At 42.1% G+C, this 18,982-nt stretch overlaps 3 pseudogenes; 1 reads left to right on the forward strand and 2 right to left on the reverse strand.

Moving 5' to 3' along the window:
* Window positions 1-417: 417 nt before the first annotated feature.
* LOC142765861 (uncharacterized) lies at window positions 418-9,967 on the reverse strand (annotated as a pseudogene).
* Window positions 9,968-10,025: 58 nt separating this feature from the next.
* Window positions 10,026-11,709, reverse strand: LOC142765862 (uncharacterized; annotated as a pseudogene).
* Window positions 11,710-17,291: 5,582 nt separating this feature from the next.
* LOC142765863 (uncharacterized) lies at window positions 17,292-18,945 on the forward strand (annotated as a pseudogene).
* Window positions 18,946-18,982: the final 37 nt, after the last annotated feature.

Consider the following 18,982-nt stretch of genomic DNA (forward strand, 5'->3'; position numbering starts at 1 on the left):
GGTGGTGCTACGTATTGTCCGAGTATATGGTATGAAAATTATGAATTTCTTCTAAAAACGCTAACAATGATATATGACTAAAAAGCGGTTCCCTACCAACAAACATTACAGGGTGTAAAGGTATATGTTGTTGTAGGATAATGGAAAATGTTGTTTTCTTAGCGTTTATAAGTGTTTGCACTTGATTAACATGTGAAGGACTCTTAATTCTTCGCCACATCTGTCACACAATGGTAGATCGCCACCGAACAAAAGATATGTGTGTGTCGTGTATGTGTGTCCTATCCTGAGTCTCGTTAGCATTACCTCAGTATGACGCTCGTGTTCGTTCGTGTTCGCTCGTGTTCGTGACGCTCATTTGTGTTCGTTTTGTTCGCACAAAACCAAGACGAACAAAAATATCAGTGGAGTACAAGGCTACACATTCTTCTTTCTCAAGAGCAAAAGAAGACTCTTCAGGCGGTGTGTGAGCAGTCCACGAGGCACGGGTGTGTCCGGCAAGGCAATCGTTTGCAGAAGGACAACGACTGGTGACAAAGCAGGCGGGTACTCAATATTTTTGATGTAGTATGTCAGCAGGCAAAAAATGAGCGCCCGCTCTATATTTCTGTTAGCCTTTTGGATTATTTGTTCAGCGCTTCCAGCATAAACGCAAGTGTGTTCAGGACAGGTATACACATGGGTGCAGTGATTTGCACGTCATCCGGTAGAGCCATCTGTGAAATATCACAATCGCGCCATGAAGAAACAGCACGGCAAAAATTCTTTCTCAGAATACTCAAGTGAGATTCATGGAAAAACAAGAATTTGGAGCATTGTTATATTACTGTGATAATTAAAGTGAAATTTAAATTGTGAGAAAGTGTTTGATGCAACAGTAATTAAAGTTTGAAGTTGATTTCACCACAGTCTTACACCATACAATGCGTGGTGTGGAATGCGGGAAAAAAGCTGCAATAAAAACGCAGCTTGACTAGCCCCACATCCCTTCAATTCAAGGCAGAAAAAGTGACAGCATTTATAAAGTGCTGGAAACAACTATACAGACACAAATAAATAGATTTAGGTGGCACCAATAAGAAATATCACATACATAAAATTTTAAGAAATGTTGATAGTATCGCACTTTTTGAGGAAATACGAAAAAATAAAAATAAGCAGAACATAAAAACAAATCTTTGGAAATGGCTAACTCTCTCTTGCTTAATGAAAGTAAAAAAATATTCGACATATCCTGTCGCGAAAGAAGACGCAATTGTTCCAATGATACATTGAATTTATTTAGTATGTGGGGAAGTGAATGTTTCAGCATTTGTAGACCATAGTATTTTCGGTATCAAGGAACCTTCCAATAATCACTCTGTCTACTAGGTCGAGATAAGGTGCTGCACTCTAAGCATGCTATGGAGATAAGATTGTTACTTCCTTTTGTTAATTTTAGTTTTTAAAGGCGCTCGTAAACAATATTCATACATGTTGTCAAACATTATGACTCTGAAATTGTTGAATAAAGACAAGGTATGTGCATAATATTCGGCATTTGCAATAGAACGTAATGCATTTCTTTTTGTAGTGTGAGTAATTTCTGCTTAGAGTGTAAGGTGCCAGTGCCCCACAGCAAAAGACCGTAGCGTAACTGGGAAGCAAAAAGCGTGTTGTATATCATCAGCATCTGAGTAGTCGGTAAAAATGACTGACATCTCCTAAGCATGCCTAGTGACTTACTTAACTTGTTTCTTACCATTCCGGTTTGTGAATCCCATAATATATTCTCATGAAAAACAATTCCCAATGCTTTAGCGGTCGAACAAAAATCAGTCGCAGATACGTGCAGGTGTAGTTTTGAAGTTGCTTTGTACGTTGTTCCTTTTGAACGAAACAGGGCGGCTTTGGTTTTTGAACAGTTGATTTGTACGGAGTTAGCAGTCTCCCTTGCATACAAGTCATCTAGTGTCGTGTTTGCTGCTGAAATTACGTCATTTACATGCACACCTGTGAAACACAAGGTAGTGTCATCCGCATATATGACATATTTATGTGTGTGATTTATGTTTATAATATTGTTGACATATGTGATAAAAAGTAACGGCGCCAATATACTACCTCGGGGTACACCTTGAGCAAGGTTTTGCAAAGATGATTGTTCGGTGTTTATACTTACGCACTCTAGCCTATTGCTCAAATAACTGGTGATTAAGTTTAGCGCATTTCCTCTAATGGCATAATAGGGCAATTTTAGTAAGAGGGTATTGTGATTTATACGGTCAAAGCTTTAGAAAAGTCAACAAATATGCGTAGCGTAATTTTCCGGTCCTCTATATTGCCTAATATATTTTCCTTTTGACGTAACAATGCTACCTTTGTCGACAGCCCTGACCTTAAACCGTACGGGGCTGGAGTAATTATCTAATGTTCCGCAAAGAAGTTCGACAGTCTTATAAATATTAACTTTTCTATGGGCCTTGAAAACAATGGTAGAACATATATGGGCCGATAGTTCTTCAAATCATTTTCGTCTCCTCCCTTAAACAGCACTGTAACTTTCGTATGCTTCATACGTTCTGGGTAAGTACCTGTGCCTAAAATTAGGTTATAAATGTATGTTAAGGGCTTGACTAATATATCTATGACAGGAAAGACTGGGGCCATCTTTAACCCATCAATATCTTCCGATTTACTTTTCTTTAGTTTTTTGAAAACACCCATAATTTCGTATTCATCTGTTGGCTAAAGATAAACTGACGAAGCTACTGTCTGTGCGGACATGTAATGTAGTGCGGTAGTGTCACTGACACTGTCTACTAAGGAAGTGAGGTGTTTATTGAATTTCTCAGCCAATGCTTTCTTTGCCCCTGTATGTTCGATCGCCTTCAGTTATCTCTTCTACACTAAAATTACCTTTATGTAAGGCAGTAATGAAATTTAACTTGCTCCACATCTGCTTGACCCCTGAGACACTCTCGAACATGCAAGAATAATAACTGCGTTTCGCTTTTTTCATAACTTTAGTTAAATTATTTCTATATTTTCGAATAGAATCCCATGCGTCTGGTTTTCGATTTTTCAAGAATATTTGATACATGCTATTTTTCACATTTATCATTTTTATCAGGTCCTTTGTGACCCATGGTTTCCGCGAACGTTTAAGCTTTTTTAATTTATTTGTAAGGAAAACATCGCTTGTAAATACGGGAAATTATCTCCATAAAACTGTCGTATGCTGCATTTGCTGATGAGCACAAGAGCACTGCTGCCCAATTTGTTCTGGAGATTTCACCTCTAAACTGCGAAAGAGTTTTCAGTTATATAGCCCCGCCGCGGTGGTCTAGTGGCTAAGGTACTCGGCTGCTGACCCGCGGGTTCGATTCCCGGCTGCGGCGGCTGCATTTCCGATGGAGGCGGAAATGTTGTAGGCCCGTGTGCTCAGATTTGGGCGCACGTTAAAGAACCCCAGGTGGTCGAAATTTCCGGAGCCCTCCACTACGGCGTCTCTCATAATCATATGGTGGTTTTGGGACGTTAAACCCCACAAATCAATCAATCAGTTTTCAGTTATATTCTGGCACCGAAATTTGTAGGTTGGGTTTGATACGACACGGAACTTATCAATAACTAAATATATCGGCAAATGATCACTAAGTGTAATGTTGACTGTCCCAGAAAACAGACTTTCACATGGTAAGTTGGTAATAAAAAGATCCAGTAACGTAGCACTAGTTGCTGAAATGCGAGTTGGTTGCAGTATCACATTTGATAACAAATACGAATCAAGAAGCATACAAAATTCGGACTGTTTAGGTGTATTTGAAAGCATGTCAATGTTTACGTCACCACATAAGACTAATTTATACTGATGTATATAAACATGAGAGAATATCGCGTGCAGCTGCTCGAAGAACTCACCTAAATTACCATCATGTGGACGGTACACCACCGCAAAAAGAAACTTCCCACATTTCAAACATATTACCTCAATATCTGACGTACATAAAGACAGGTCATCAAGCAGTTCATAATTGATACCTTGTTTATTAAACATAAATACGCCTCCACCTCTTCTAATGGGTCTGTTCAAGAAAACTGCATTATAATCTTCTAGGTGCATGTCATCGTCAGCCGGAAACTTCGTTTATGTCCAAATAATTACAGAAAACGAGAAGCCGAAATCACTCAGAAATACACAGAATTCATCCTGTTTGCCACGTGCCGATTGCATATTTAAATGATTAAATGTAGGAGGTGAATAGCATTTCTCGATTGTATTATGCTTTAAGTCTAGCGGAGTAACACTAGAAGTGTTCATTTCAGATGCTGATGGGTCAACAGGAAATCGTGCATTGTAAAGTTTATATTCATTGCGACGTAAACAGTGCGTTCGAACGGCAGGTCAAAGACGAAATTTGCGACAACTATTTTTATTGAACAAATTTTATAGCCACAAACTGGATAGCCAGCATCAATGAAAATTAGTAACGAAAACAAGCTACTGCATGAGCCCTGGTGCATCCCAAGGCAATAAGAGAGAGTGAATTATATTCCCTCAAATAAAACTCACACGCCGAAAATTTTTTGTGATATCATGAAGCATATATTTCATGAACAAACATAAACCAAACTTCATGAGCATGCGTGGTACTTGACCCACTAAGGAACGAAAAATAAGCATGAAATAAACAACCAAAATTTTCGTTTACAGCGGCACCGCAATATCTGTGCCCACAACACAAACCGCCTTTTTCGCTGCACTGCTTTCACGAAGAACTGTTCATTTTGTTTACGTCATCACTGCTTTCGATTTTGTTCTTGGGTGCGTTTTTAGTCTGCCGCGCAAATATTTTTATATCGTAAACACAGACATGCTTCCAACCAGTCTCCCGCTTGCGTGATGTAGCCTGGACCAAGAAGTCGTTTCACTTCAGGGCACAGATTTCCATTTACGAACACCGCTGACCGAGAGTCAATGCCCAGATAAGAACACTTCAAGCTTGTTGCGCGGGCATTCATCAAAAAGTTATCCCGCCTTTGTCTCTGCTCGAACTGCACAACTACGTTTTTTTGCTTGCGTTTTGTTCCATTGGAACTCTGTGTGCTCGTCCGATATCAGTCGCGACAAGTGGCACGCCCACCTTTTTTCCAATTTTTATGACCATTTCAACTAGGTCCTCGGGGGATTCGTACAGAATACCTTCAATTTCATCATTTGCCCCTCGGGAATACTGTTCAGCCCGAAGCATTCTGTTCTCATGGTCATTTACCTGCCGTGCGAGATCAGAGCACTGTACCCATAACTCAGCATTTGAGGCTCTCAGGGCTTGGTTTTCATTTCTAATTTCTTCATATTCCTTGTTTGTCATAGCCAGAAAAGTTTTATTATCCCTTAGTTCCTTGCGAAAGTCTCGCTCGATTGTTTCTTTGAAATCTTTGAACTCTGCCTTAAGTTCGCGTTTCAGCTTATCAAAAAGTGCTCTGATCTCCTTCGATATCCTCTAATGAAACAGCAATGCCAAAAATCGAAATGATACAAATGCCAGCAATGACAGCAGTGGCAAGAGCAGGAAAAGTAAAAAAATAGACTGATTGCCGACCTGCCTAAGAGATGCGCAGAGTCTGTGAGCACACGAGAAGCCTGCTGCTGTCCTTGCTGCCAAGTGAAGGAGCAGACGGTGCGCTCGGTGCTTTTGTACTGTCCGAACAGATGAAGATCCAATTGGGCCGGGGGGGGGGGGGGGCAGTGTCGAAGTGAAGTTTCCGTAGCTTGAAAGGTGATGCTAGCGTCAGAAACACAGCTTTTCCATACGCAGCGTTTCAAGTTGAAACGGTAGTACAGCCACCACAGCCAGAATGCTGAGCACGGTATCAGCAATGCCTGCATAAAAGATACGCAGAGTCTGTGAGCACACGTGAAGCCTGCTGTCGCACTTGCTGCCAAGTGAAGAAGCAGATGGTGCGCTCGGTGCTTTTGTACTGTCCGAACAGATGAAGATCCAAATGGGCCGGGGGGGGGGGGGAGGAGGTCGTCTCGCAGTTAACTTTCCGTAGCTTGAAAGGTAATGCTAGCGTCGGAAACACAGCTTTCCCATCCGCGGCGTTTCAAGTTGAAACGGTAGTACAGCCACCACAGCCAGAATGCTCGGCACGGTATCAGCAATGCCTGCATAAAAGATACGCAGAGTCTGTGAGCACACGTGAAGCCTGCTGCCGCCCTTGCTGCCAAGTTACCACTGGATAAGTGCATTGATAAGTGTATACATCTAGTAATCATTCCACAAACCTCGTTGATAAGCATGTGTCTTGAATGGCCTTGCAAGTGCTTGACGATGTCGATTAATGTGCATTCACGTTGTTCTTTGCATGAAAACGCTTCCGACACTGCTCTTAGCTTTCTCTCCTGGTCACCAATGCTGCTTTTAAACCTAAACTCGACTTCGATGCAAAGCTGGAAAAAAAAACAGTCAAGGTAAAGCAAGAGTGATGAATATTATTAACGACAACATAAAGCTTTTTTTTCCGATATCCCTCATGATATGAGGACGTAAAGCAATACAATAATAATTTAGACCATTTATTAACAATTATTTACTGGATAAGTGCACTGGTCCCCCTCACGAATCGAGATTTGGAGCAATTAATTTTAGTTTCGGAGCAGTTTGGAGCACCTAAATATGCATTTCGGAGCACTTAGCTACTGCATGCACACTGCTTAAGACTATTTCAATACTTAGACTTCCAAGCATAGCTCGAAATAGTATACTGGCATGATCCAGAGTGATACTCCAGTGCCTTTAAATTTAAAAAAGAAGGTAACCAGTTTGTTTCTTCTCAGTTGAAATAATAACAACCAGCTTGTTCAGAGAGCCTGCACGTTTATTCTTTGAGGAAGGTGCCACGACCCTGGTTTATAGATCTCGTGAAGTTTTCAAGCTAGGCCCTATTATTTTTAGCATGGGCGTAACGAAACTAAAGAAAACATTTTTATATACGGGACCCCTGTTGAAAATTAAGGTGCTTTTTTTGCTAGCATGTTAATGAATGCGTGATGTTCTGCTTTGCTGAATACCAATGAGGCTCTCAGTTCTGCATTTTGCTGGAATCTTTTTTGCATAGAGCCTTTTCCTTTCTAGTTTACCTTCAGAATACGGAAGGGCTATTCCAACTTTACAGCAATGGGATTACCGCACGATCAACATGCGCGACAGACAAAGGACCATGCACTACGGCTGCGTTATGCTCGAGGCTATACTTTTGTGCCGAAAATGACATGGGTTATTCGCTAGATGACCTTGTGCGCGAGAGTATATGTCCTCGGCGCACGTGACCTCTAGCGCTGTGCGGGCGTTCACGTCGAATATTCCGACTATCGCATACTAGATATACCATGGCCTCCGAGATCAGCCGACCTCAGAATCATGATAGCACGGCCATTCGCGGCCAGGCAAAAAGGGCGCGGCTTGGCTCGCAATGATGCACCGAGAACGCTCTGCATGAGCGCTTCAGCCGAAACGACCTCGCCCTTTCTCCTGCATCTAAAGTAATGCATCGACGACGGCATGGCCTCGTAGGCCGCCAATACGTCGCCCTTGCCCTCTAATATCGCGATTCGAATGATTCGTCCGCTCACTATTTAAGTATTCGTGCACTCACAGCAAGACATTGTCTTATAGAGAACACAATGCTTCAAAATAGTGTGAGATTAGGCGCACTTGTGACACCAATAACTGCTTAGAATGAGAAAAAACTCAGCTTAAACACAAGCCCAAATACATTTCATGTAGATGAACGCGTGCTGTCACGCATAAACTGTTTTTTATTGACCAAATGTGCAAATATACCAACTGCGCCAAATCAATCGACCCGTAAAAAAAAAGGTTTAGTTAGAACAGGTCGGCTTGTGCACGACTTGTGAGCTCCTTCCAAAGCAGTTTTTTTTTTCTGCTCCTTGGTTCTGCACAGCGGAGCACACTACAGCAACAAGATTTACAGGCCGTGTGGTTGCAAAGCGTCTTAAGTAGCAAAGGAGAATTTTGATAACTGAGAGCACTACTTACTCAGCCGCTTCTGATATACGTGACATCTGCAGAGCACTAATATATTGACGCATCTGTTTCGCGCTGTCGGTAATTTTGGTCATCACCTCCGAGATCAGGCTGCGCATGCCGTCTGGGAAGCAACGTTTCGGTGCATTTAGGCAATAAATCGCGCTTCTTTATGACAATGATAGAGAAAATCTGGCTTGGCGCAATTCGACGCGAGAGTAGAATCGAAATTTACAAAATTCACAGTTTTATATATCAGTGACCTGCTATTCCGTGCAGCAGAATATTAGAAAATGACGGCATGCATTCTTTGCCATGCATTCTTTGAGACTCGGAAATAGACTTGCATTTACAATTTCTTCTAGCAAGAAATACTGGGGCAGTGGATCATCATGGCTTTTGCAGCGTTCTTCGTACGTCACTTCAAGGAGGGTCTGCATTCTTTCTCTGTCAAGTGTCACGGCGTTCATATGGGTCGCTTTTAAGGTCTGAAACACATTGAAAGAAAGAAAGTGACTACGAGTTACCAATGTTCAAAACTATTTGATCTAAATTGCACATGCAAACAAACCTGTAGCTCGGCAACAGCCTTCTCCTTTGTGATCTCTGTGATGGGTGAAAGAACAGTGATATGCGCTCTTTTCAATTTTCTGTGATTCCGCACCTTTCGAGCCATAGTCAACCTCTTGATGAATAGGCTCTGAAAGACATAAAATATGCTTGCGACCTCCAAAATAAAAACTGTTTTTTTTTTGCTACCTGAAGTGGCACATATTTAATGGTCATATGTACTCTAAGGACATTAATTTAGAACAGCTAGCATCACCAAATTTGCTGCATTAGTTCTTTGAAGAAGTAAAAATGAAACAGAGCACGCTTGTAAACCTTTGAATGCCGATGAAGGACAAGCTGTGCTCTGACATGAACCAGTGAAGCGAACAGAACTGCCTACAATGATTGGAATAAAAAGTTTACTCTCATTTGAAAGGAGCATCAGCTTGTTACTCACAGTACTTTTCAGAGTACTTACATAAACACGGGTCCTCGTAGCCAAAAGGTGCTCTTCAGGCTCATCCCACAACATCATTAAGTATTTCGCGGCGAGTGCTTCACCAAGGACTTTGTACATTGAGCGACGCTCCCCTTTGTTCCCAGAGGTAATGAGATTATTCTCACTAAAAGAAAAAAGAGTGCAGATCCTTCTATCCCTCGCCATAGAAAGATGATGTAAAATATCAGCAAAGACCACTGATATAACAGTAGCACTTGCGACTCAATTCAAGGTTTAATTGCATGCTGGCGCTATGATGTCCCTTTTTCCGCATTCGAGAATACATGTGATATCTGAAAAACACAGCGCGAGCACCTGCCCATGCACTGTTAGAAGCTCCACCGTGCATTATCCAAACCAGTGGCTCACGCAAACTTTATGAATGGCTACAGAGCCATTCAGGAATGCGGAACCAGTAACTTTGATGATGATATGTGGGGTTTAACGTTCCAAAACCACTACATGATTATGAGAGACGCCGTAGTGGAGGGCTCCGGAAATTTCGACCACCTGGGGTTCTTTAACGTGCACAGAACCAGTAACTTTGTAACCAAGGTTGTAACTAACCATTAGACTTCAGCTGATTGTGCGGTGTATCTCTAGATCTAATATTAAGATCTGTGAGCTCAATCAAGAACAGCGAAATAGAACAGCATGGTTGAACAGCGAATGGAAAACTTACTCCAGAAACAAGGTCAATTCTGCGTGTAGCTGCTGGGAAAGTTTTTTTTTTTTTTGTAGCATTTCTGAAATAGCTTTTCCTTGCAGGACAGGCTGAACGCTCTCAGAGAATTCTGGCATATTGTGAAGGAGCCAGTCATGAAATTCCTAAGCAGAAAGAAAACAAGCTTTATTCACAAGAAATCTCTCACACCAAGTACATGCTGCATATTATTCGTATGAAGCAAAGATAGGAATAAAAGGCACCAAAATCACAGGTATTACAAGAAAGGTGACTCGGGGAGACATTTTGTGACAGCATAAACATAACTTCGGGCGTAAGTATGAAGTGGCCAGGGATACAAAAGCAGTTCAGGTATAATCACAGCACTGTGCAGTGTCTTCAGCAGCACAAATGCATTCAGCCGTTGTGAACAGCTCACTTTGTCAACAGCTCACCAGAAGAGAGATGAAAATTTTGCCTAACCAAGGTACAATTGTTTCTATTTCACCAAACATCAGAACCTCATTTTGTTGAAATACAACCACATCAGAAACAAAGATTTTGACACCAGAAACAAAGGCAGAGTGCTTGGACATAGCTGTCAGGCCAATAGCACAAGGGTCCGGCCCAGATGGCAAAAAAGCCGACGTCAAGCACACAAGTGCACCTACATTTGTTGCAGTGACACTTTCCGAAGCCACCAGCTAGGGCTGACGAGGCCCCTCCTGCAAGTCATTGGACATTCTCATCTGATAGTAATTGGCAACAGATAATGGAATGTTTTTGAAATTCCAGAACTTTTTCAATTTCGGAAGAGCAATTTTACTTTCAAATCGCAATGCCCAATGGTGGTGGGTTTCTCAAGTCTCCGTATTTGAGAAACCATATGCAACAGCATATGCAGTTTCTGTTTGAATAAATCAGAACCATATAGTTGCACAAAAAGCTCGTTAAGGCGCGCTACCTGGCATTAAATATCCCTGAGTTTATCTGGGGAGATAACAGGAGAAATGAATAATTGTGCGATGACGCACAGCAGCCGAAAACATTCGCAATGAGGATCTTGTGCAGCCTCTTCAGGCATATATCAATCAATAATAATGAGAAATTGCAGAAGTAGTACTAAACTGGAGCTTGCTGAACATGGAAAGCTGAAGTCTGACTCAAAGCTCCGGGGGTAATCACTTTTACTGACATGTCTATGAAAGCAGAACTGTGACAAGGCAGCATTCAGTTCGCTGAAACTCATCCACATATCCTCCCTGACAACAAACATACTGAACAATGCCAGCTCCAGAAGAACGACCCCCTCTAACAGAATGTGCATTGGGTCATATAGCAAGTCTGTGAGGACTGAGCAATTAGCGATTTCCGCAAGGACAGATCTTGACTTAATTCCGCACTGTGCTGAGAATTCAGCACGGTCCTTTTTTGAAGTTGCTGGCTCAAGCGCTAGCAAATATTCTCGGTACTGGTATTCTGTACGTAGTGGGCATTGTATTTCATAATGAAAGTTACGAAAATCAGTTGAAGGAACTTTGCAGGTCCGGCATGCCAAACGGACTTTCTTACTGAGGCTTTCTTTAAAGCCTGCAATAGTGGGGCATGCCAAGGAGTCCCGAACATGCGCAAGCAAAAAACCAAAAAAAGACTTCTTTACCACAGGCAGTCTTTAATGCGCAGCCACTTTGGAGTGAATTTAACGTGGAAACAAAGTCTTGAAGGAGCAAATGCTTTGCTTATTGTTATTTAGGCGCACTTGCTTTTCCCACTCCAAGTAAGAATATGCTGGCTACTATGGATCTTTCTGACGGCGGAATGTTAACAAAAGAGACATAAAACACAGTTAGCTTGCCTCTACGGCCTCTTTTCATGCCTAGAGGATTGGTCAATTCAATATTATTGCGATACAAACGCATCACAATAGTGCTCATCTGATGAGAACTTGCAATTGGGTGCATTTGAAAACGTGTTCCGTCAGTGAAATCTCTTAGAAACGCATCACTTGACGTCTCCAATGCACACTGAAAGAGGCGCGCAAAGCTCGGGTGAATTAGGAAGTTCTCAATCAGTCTCTTAAGTGGCACAAAGTAGCCTTTCTCACCATGCCAATGTTTCACTTCCTCTGCTGGAACATAAATTCCTTGACAAGCATATAGTGCCTTTCTTGGTCTGTCATTTTCAACTGCAGACACATTAACGGATGTTCCAGCAGTCGATAAAATATCTTTTTACCCCCGCAACAACTGCATCGACTCCCCCTATTGGAGATCGATAGTGCGACTCAAGCTGTCTCACCAGACATGAGAGCTTTGTGAGAATATCTGTACTAGAAAAATCATCTACCGCATTGGGCACATCATTCTCGGCATACCCTGATGCTGCATCAAACAAGGCACTGCATACATTTTCAGCCGTAGAAACAAATGTCTGCGTCTGAGCCGGAGACACGCTCGGTTGGTTTTTAAGACTACTGTGAATGCCACAGTCATTGATTTGAGATGATGCGCATCCGCTGTCCGTATGCAGTTTGTACGACGCCATGTTCAGGAATTTCTTTCTGCACCTTGTGCATATCAAATAACCCCTGCTCAGGTGCAGTTCCCGTACACGTCTCACAAAGGTGTAAAAATACCTGGTGGTAAATGTACACGCTGAACATTTGTGTTTGCCCACCTTGCTGGCTTTTCAAGACCGAGGTGCTTCACTGACACTTTTCTGCGGTTCTGAGGTGGAAGGAATTTCTTGCGGCAAACCTGCAAATACCGACGACACTAATTGTACACACGTGCAGCAAAATCCCTCTCTCTATCTTCATATATATATATATATATATATATATATATATATATATATATATATATATATATATATATATATATATATATATATATATATATATATATATATATATATATATATATATATATATATTTATTTTTATATATATATATTTATATATATATATTTATATATATATATATTTATATATATATATATATATATATGTATACATACGGCTTTAATGTCCTAAAATGGTATCATTACAAGCGGCAATGTGGGAAATCTCATTCTCCACGGTTGCCACGTAACAGGCCCGTAGTTAGAGGGGTGCCCCCTCCCCCCAAAATTGTAATGATTGTATGTGTTTTACCGAAAATCAATAAGAATGGGCGTGTTTCAAGGCTTTCCGAAAGTGCCTCCCCCTTCCCGAAAAATTTTTCTCTCTGTGGGCCTGCCACGTAATATGCAATAGCTATACCTTCGAACAATTTCATGCAAACCATAACTAAATGGAACGAAAGTACACCATTCAGTTTATATAAACGACAGCTCTACTTCATAAGCAATGCATTAGTGAGAAGGCAACGGTAACAAGCACTGTTTGGTGGTTCACAAGATTATTGATTGCTTATAATGTGGTGTTAAGTGCTTAATTCGTAATAATATTACTCCTTGAAGAAAAAATAGGCACTACACTAACACGCCACCGTCTACTTTTTGTCGTTATGCTACGCGTGTGTTTGCAAGGAATGACTAGTGGGTTGCAGCACAATTTACCTTCATGGCAAGCGATGCCAGGCTGTTCCTCAAGTTCTAGCTCATGCTCGGATGATAATGAATGGTCTTCCGAAAACATTGTCTCATCTGCAATGAAAAGTTGCGAACAAATAACCGACTTAATGCCTGCCAAGGCAATCTATACAGTGGTTCCTTGTCACGCACAATCCTGGTTAGCCATGCTCTTGTGGTCTTGTATAGCTATATATGTTCATGAATTATGCGCCAGGGTATGGTCAGAATAACTTTTAAATTGCAGTGGCGTCAAAAAATTAATAAAACACTTCACCGCCTTATGCTGTTTAGACATCTGCACTAAATAACTTATCATGTATCCAATACCGGATCAGTAATTGCGACGTTTTAAAACAAAGTTTCGTTTTCAAAGCTGCGATTTCAGAAGCATCAACTGCATAAGCCACTGGTAAAATGCCCATAGAACAAAGTTTTTGACGCGTCTTCATTTTTACAGTGATACGTAGTACTAGAAAACATGCAAGGTTAGGTGGTATTGGCCTATGGTGCGGAACTATTGAAAATCAAAATGTTGGATTTCTGTTTCGGCAGGCAAACGTGGCTTCAGTGTGAAATTCGGAGCATCGATCACGCGAGACATGAAACGGTTTCAGTATATTCACTGGATACGTGCGCATGTTACAAACTTCACTGATGGCTCGAGAGGGCCATAACCTGATTAAGGTTTTGCGAAATTAGAAGTTGCTAAGGGCAACCTAAATCTGGCGTTTGGGCTTACTCTCCCTACGGCACTGGCCCCTTAGTTGAACAGGCTGGCCTAAATGTTCAACTAAGCATGGACTGCGCAGTGGCCACACAAATACGATTATTCATGCCCGCAGTTGGCCTCTGAATGGTTGCGACACATAACTCAATGCACAAGAAGCGAGATGCGCAGAGATTTCGAGAAATCATGTCCAATAAACTCTGGCGCCGTAAAACGAAGCGTGCGCATTCGTGAACATGCAAAAGCATACAGAAACAAGCCATAGAAAGAGGGAGAGGTAGCAAAATGAGAACTTTTTTTTGGACAAACAAACAGCCTAATAATCATCATACCTGGGCTTTTACTTCCCAAAACCAGATATGATTATTAGGGACACCGCAGTGGAGTCTGTGTACAAGTCAGGTTATTTTCACAAAAATGTAACCTATTAAAAGAAACATCTCATTGCTCTGTGTACATCAACAGAAAACGCTGCACATTACTGTTATCTTTATAATAAAATATCTCTGGCGTCTTGATGCTAAAAATTTTGGGGTTTAAAGTCCCAAAACGATGCTGTAGTGAAGGGCTCCGGAAGTTTCGACCACATGGGGTCCTTTAAAATGCATCTAAATTAATGTCCACGAGCCTAATGCATTTCTGTCTCGATGAAAAATACAGCCGCCGCGGCCACGATTTGCTTCCGCGACCTCCGGGTTGAACTCGCTTAGGCATATTTGTTAGTAAAACAATGTTCACGAATATTTTATGAATATCCACTTTTAATATTTAAATATAAGTGTCCGCTCAATATCCACTGAATATTCACAAATGATATTGCTTATTCAGACCATCTGGGGACATCCTCTAAATATTGATGGTTTGCTAGGGGGCTACGGAATTTTCGACCACCTGGTGTTTTCTAACATGCACTGACAAGGTACACGGGCATCTACCATTTCGCTTCCACCAAAATGCGACCGCCGCGGCCGGAGTCGTACCCGCAACCTGCGGGTAGGCAGCTGAGCACCGTAACCACAGAACCGCCGCGGCCGACAGAAAAAGTTCCCAAGTGTGCTGCGCCCACTAACCTTTCGAGTGCTCAGGCTGCGCGCTTTGCGTAGGCACTTCAATAACTCCACTGCCTTATTCTGTACCACCTACGTAGAATACACAATGAAATAAGAGACAGAATCGTGTCGCAACAAAATGTAAAAGTCTGTCACGCTATCGATGCCGTCTGCACAATATGGTGCGCTGAACCCTCTGACAACCAGTTTCGTTTACTCGTGCCCCAAGCGTATCGTCAAAAGCTTACGGCGCAGAACTCACTTCACAAGTACAGAAAAGACGCACGGAGTTCTAGAACTCTGGTTTAGAATATTGATGCCGTAGACATGCCCTGGAAGCTTGTGCATTTATGACTACATGAAAACCCGTAATCACCGCTGCACACGAGCACACATGAGAAGGCGATATTTATTTAGAGAAGAATAATCACCCTACTTTTCAAAGATAGCACATGACAACATCACGCAGCTGCGCTGGTACTCTGCTATAAAAAGGAGACAGACAGCAGAAAAATTGACAAAAATATCTCTTTACACTGTGGCGCGAGCAATAGGTCAGTCATGCACAATGACAAACTGACTAAAACTTAAGCCTTCTGTAAGCAAACTCATGTGCCACTTCGTCTTGAGGCAGTTGTCGATTCGCGCTGGGCATTCGAATGGTTGAGGACTGCTTCAGGAATTGACCATATTGCGCGGTTGTCTCTAGATGGTTGGCATTTAGCAGGCCTTGGTCATAGTCGTTCAAACGGGTAATCATCTCCTCTTTGATCTTTTGCCATGACTCTTCGTTCTGAAATATGTGGGTTAGGTAAAATTTAAATGTCTCACCGGTGACGTAGTCGCTGAAGTTCATAACCATCTCCCGTTCCGACCATGATGCAGCGGTAGCGTGGAGCTCGAACAGGTCGAACCAGTCCTGTACAGGCCCATCGTCCACTGCTCCGGTGTACTTTGGGATGGGAAGGTCAGTCGATGGTTCTGTCATGATGCCGGTAGCTGCATGCGCCTGAGATTACCTCTTCTGTGGTCGATATTCAGTTCAGAAGTATGGCCGGTGGCTTCGTGAATGATGTGAGGCTGATGAACGGCAGCCAGGTCTTCATCCTGACGACTCCTGTGACGCTATGATGAATGGGTGACGTGGCCTGGCTCATACGCCATGTTTATTCCGTTCTGCCTTCTTCCTTCTCTGCTTCTACCAACCTTCGCTACCTTCTTACGTCACACACACACACACACACACACACACACACACACACACACACACACACACACACACACACACATATATATATATATATATATATATATATATATATATATATATATACATGAAAATAGAGAGAGGGATTTTGCTGCACGTGTGTACAATTAGTGTCGTCGGTATTTGCAGGGTTGCCGCAAGAAATTCCTTCCACCTCAGAACCGCAGAAAAGTGTCAGTGAAGCACCTCGGTCTTGAAAAGCCAGCAAGGTGGGCAAACACAAATGTTAAGCGTGTACATTTACCACCAGGTATTTTTACACCTTTGTGAGACATGTACGGGAACTGCACCTGCGCAGGGGTGATTTGATATGCACAAAGTGCAGAAACAAATTCCTGAACATGGCGTCGTACAAACTGCATACGGACAGCGGATGCGCATCATCTCAAATCAATGACTGTGGCATTCACAGTAGTCTTAAAAAGCAACCGAGCGTGTCTCCGGCTCAGACGCAGACATTTGTTTCTACGGCTGAAAATGTATGCAGTGCCTTGTTTGATGCAGCATCAGGGTATTCCGAGAATGATGTGCACAATGCGGTAGATGGTTTTTCTAGTACAGATATTCTCACAAAGCTCTCATGTCTGGCGAGACAGCTTGAGTCGCACTATCGATCTCCGATAGGGGGAGTCGATGCAGTTGTTGCGGGGGTAAAAAGATATTTTATCGACTGCTGGAACATCCGTTAATGTGTCTGCAGTTGAAAATGACAGACCAAGAAAGGCACTATATGCTTGTCAAGGAATTTATGTTCCACCAGATTAAGTGAAACTTTGGCATGGTGAGAAAGGCTACTTTGTGCCACTTAAGAGACTGATTGAGAACTTGCTAATTCACCCGAGCTTTGCGCGCCTCTTTCAGTGTGCATTGGAGACGTCAAATGATGCGTTTCTAAGAGATTTCACTGATGGAAAACGTTTTCAAATGCACCCAATTGCAAGTTCTCATCAGATAAACACTATTGTGATGCATTTGTACAGCGATGATATTGAATTGACCAATCCTCAAGGCATGAAAAGAGGCCGTAGAGGCAAGCTAACTGTGTTTTATGTCTCTTTTGTTAACATTCCGCCGTCAGAAAGATCCAAAGTAGCCAGCATATTCTTACTTGGAGTGGGAAAAGCAAGTGCGCCTAAATAACAATAAGCAAAGCATTTGCTCCTTCAAGACTTTGTTTCCACGTGAAATTCACTCCAAAGTAGCTGTGCACTAAAGACTGCCTGTGGTAAAGAAGTCTTTTTTTTTGTTTTTCGCTCGCCCATGTTGGGGACTCCTTGGCATGCCCCACTATTGCAGGCTTTAAAGAAAGCCTCAGTAAGAATGTCTGTTTGGCGTGCCGGACCTGCAATGTTCCTACAACTGATTTTGATAGCTTTCATTATGAAATACAATACGTACAGAATCCCAGTACCGAGAATATTTACTAGCGCTTGAGCCAGCAACTTCAAAAAAGAACCATGCTGAATTGTCAGCACAGTGCGGAATTAAGTCAAGATCTTTCCTTGCGGAAATCGCTAATTGCTCAGTCCTCACAGACTTGCTATATGACCCAATGCACATTCTGTTAGAGGGGGTCGTTCTTCTGCAGCTGGCATTGTTCAGTACGTTTGTTGTCAGGGAGGCAATGTGGATGAGTTTCAGCGAACTGAATGCTGCCTTGTCACAGTTCTGCTTTCATAGACATGTCAGTAAAAGTGATTACCCCCGGAGGTTTGAGTCAGACTTCAGCTTTCCATGTTCAGCAAGCTCCAGTTTAGTACTACTTCTGCAATTTCTCATTATTATTGATTGATATATGCCTGAAGAGGCTGCACAAGATCCTCATTGCGAATGTTTTCGGCTGCTGTGCGTCATCAAGCAATTATTCATTTCTCCTGTTATCTCCCCAGATACACTCAGGGACATTTAATGCATGGTAGCGCGCCATAACGAGCTTTTTGTGCAATTATATGGTTCTGATTCATTCAAACCAAAACTGCACATGCTGGTGCATATGGTTTCTCAAATACGGAGATTTGAGAAACCCACCACCATTGGGCCATACCATTCGAAAGTAAAAATGCTCTTCCGAAATCAAAAAAGTTCTGGAATTTCAAAAACATTCCATTATCTGTTGCCAATTAGTATGAGATGAGAATGTCCAATGACTTGTGGGAGGGGCCTCATCAGCCTAAACTGGTGGCTACGGAAAGTGTAACTGCAACAAAAGTAGGGGCACTTGTGTGCTTGACGTCGGGTTTTTTTGCCATCTTGACTGGACCCTTGTGCTATTCCATGCACTCTGTTTTTGTCTCTGGTGTCAAAATCTCTGTTTCTGATGTGGTTGTATTTCAACAAAATCAGGTTCCGATGTTTGGTGAAGTAGAAAAAATTGTACCTTAGTTAGGCAAGACTTTCATGGTGAGTTATATACAAAGTGAGCTATTCACAACGGCTGAATGCATTTGTACTGCTGAAGACACTGCAAAGTGTTGTGATTAAACCTGAAATGCTTTTGTATCCCTGGCCACTTTATACTTACGCCAGAATCGATGTTTATGCTGTCACAAAATGTCTACCGGAGTCACCTTTCTTGTAATGCCTGTGATTTTGGTGCCTTTATTCCTATCGTTGCT

Source organism: Rhipicephalus microplus, chromosome 6, assembly GCF_043290135.1.
Source record: "Rhipicephalus microplus isolate Deutch F79 chromosome 6, USDA_Rmic, whole genome shotgun sequence".
Taxonomy (NCBI): domain Eukaryota; kingdom Metazoa; phylum Arthropoda; class Arachnida; order Ixodida; family Ixodidae; genus Rhipicephalus; species Rhipicephalus microplus.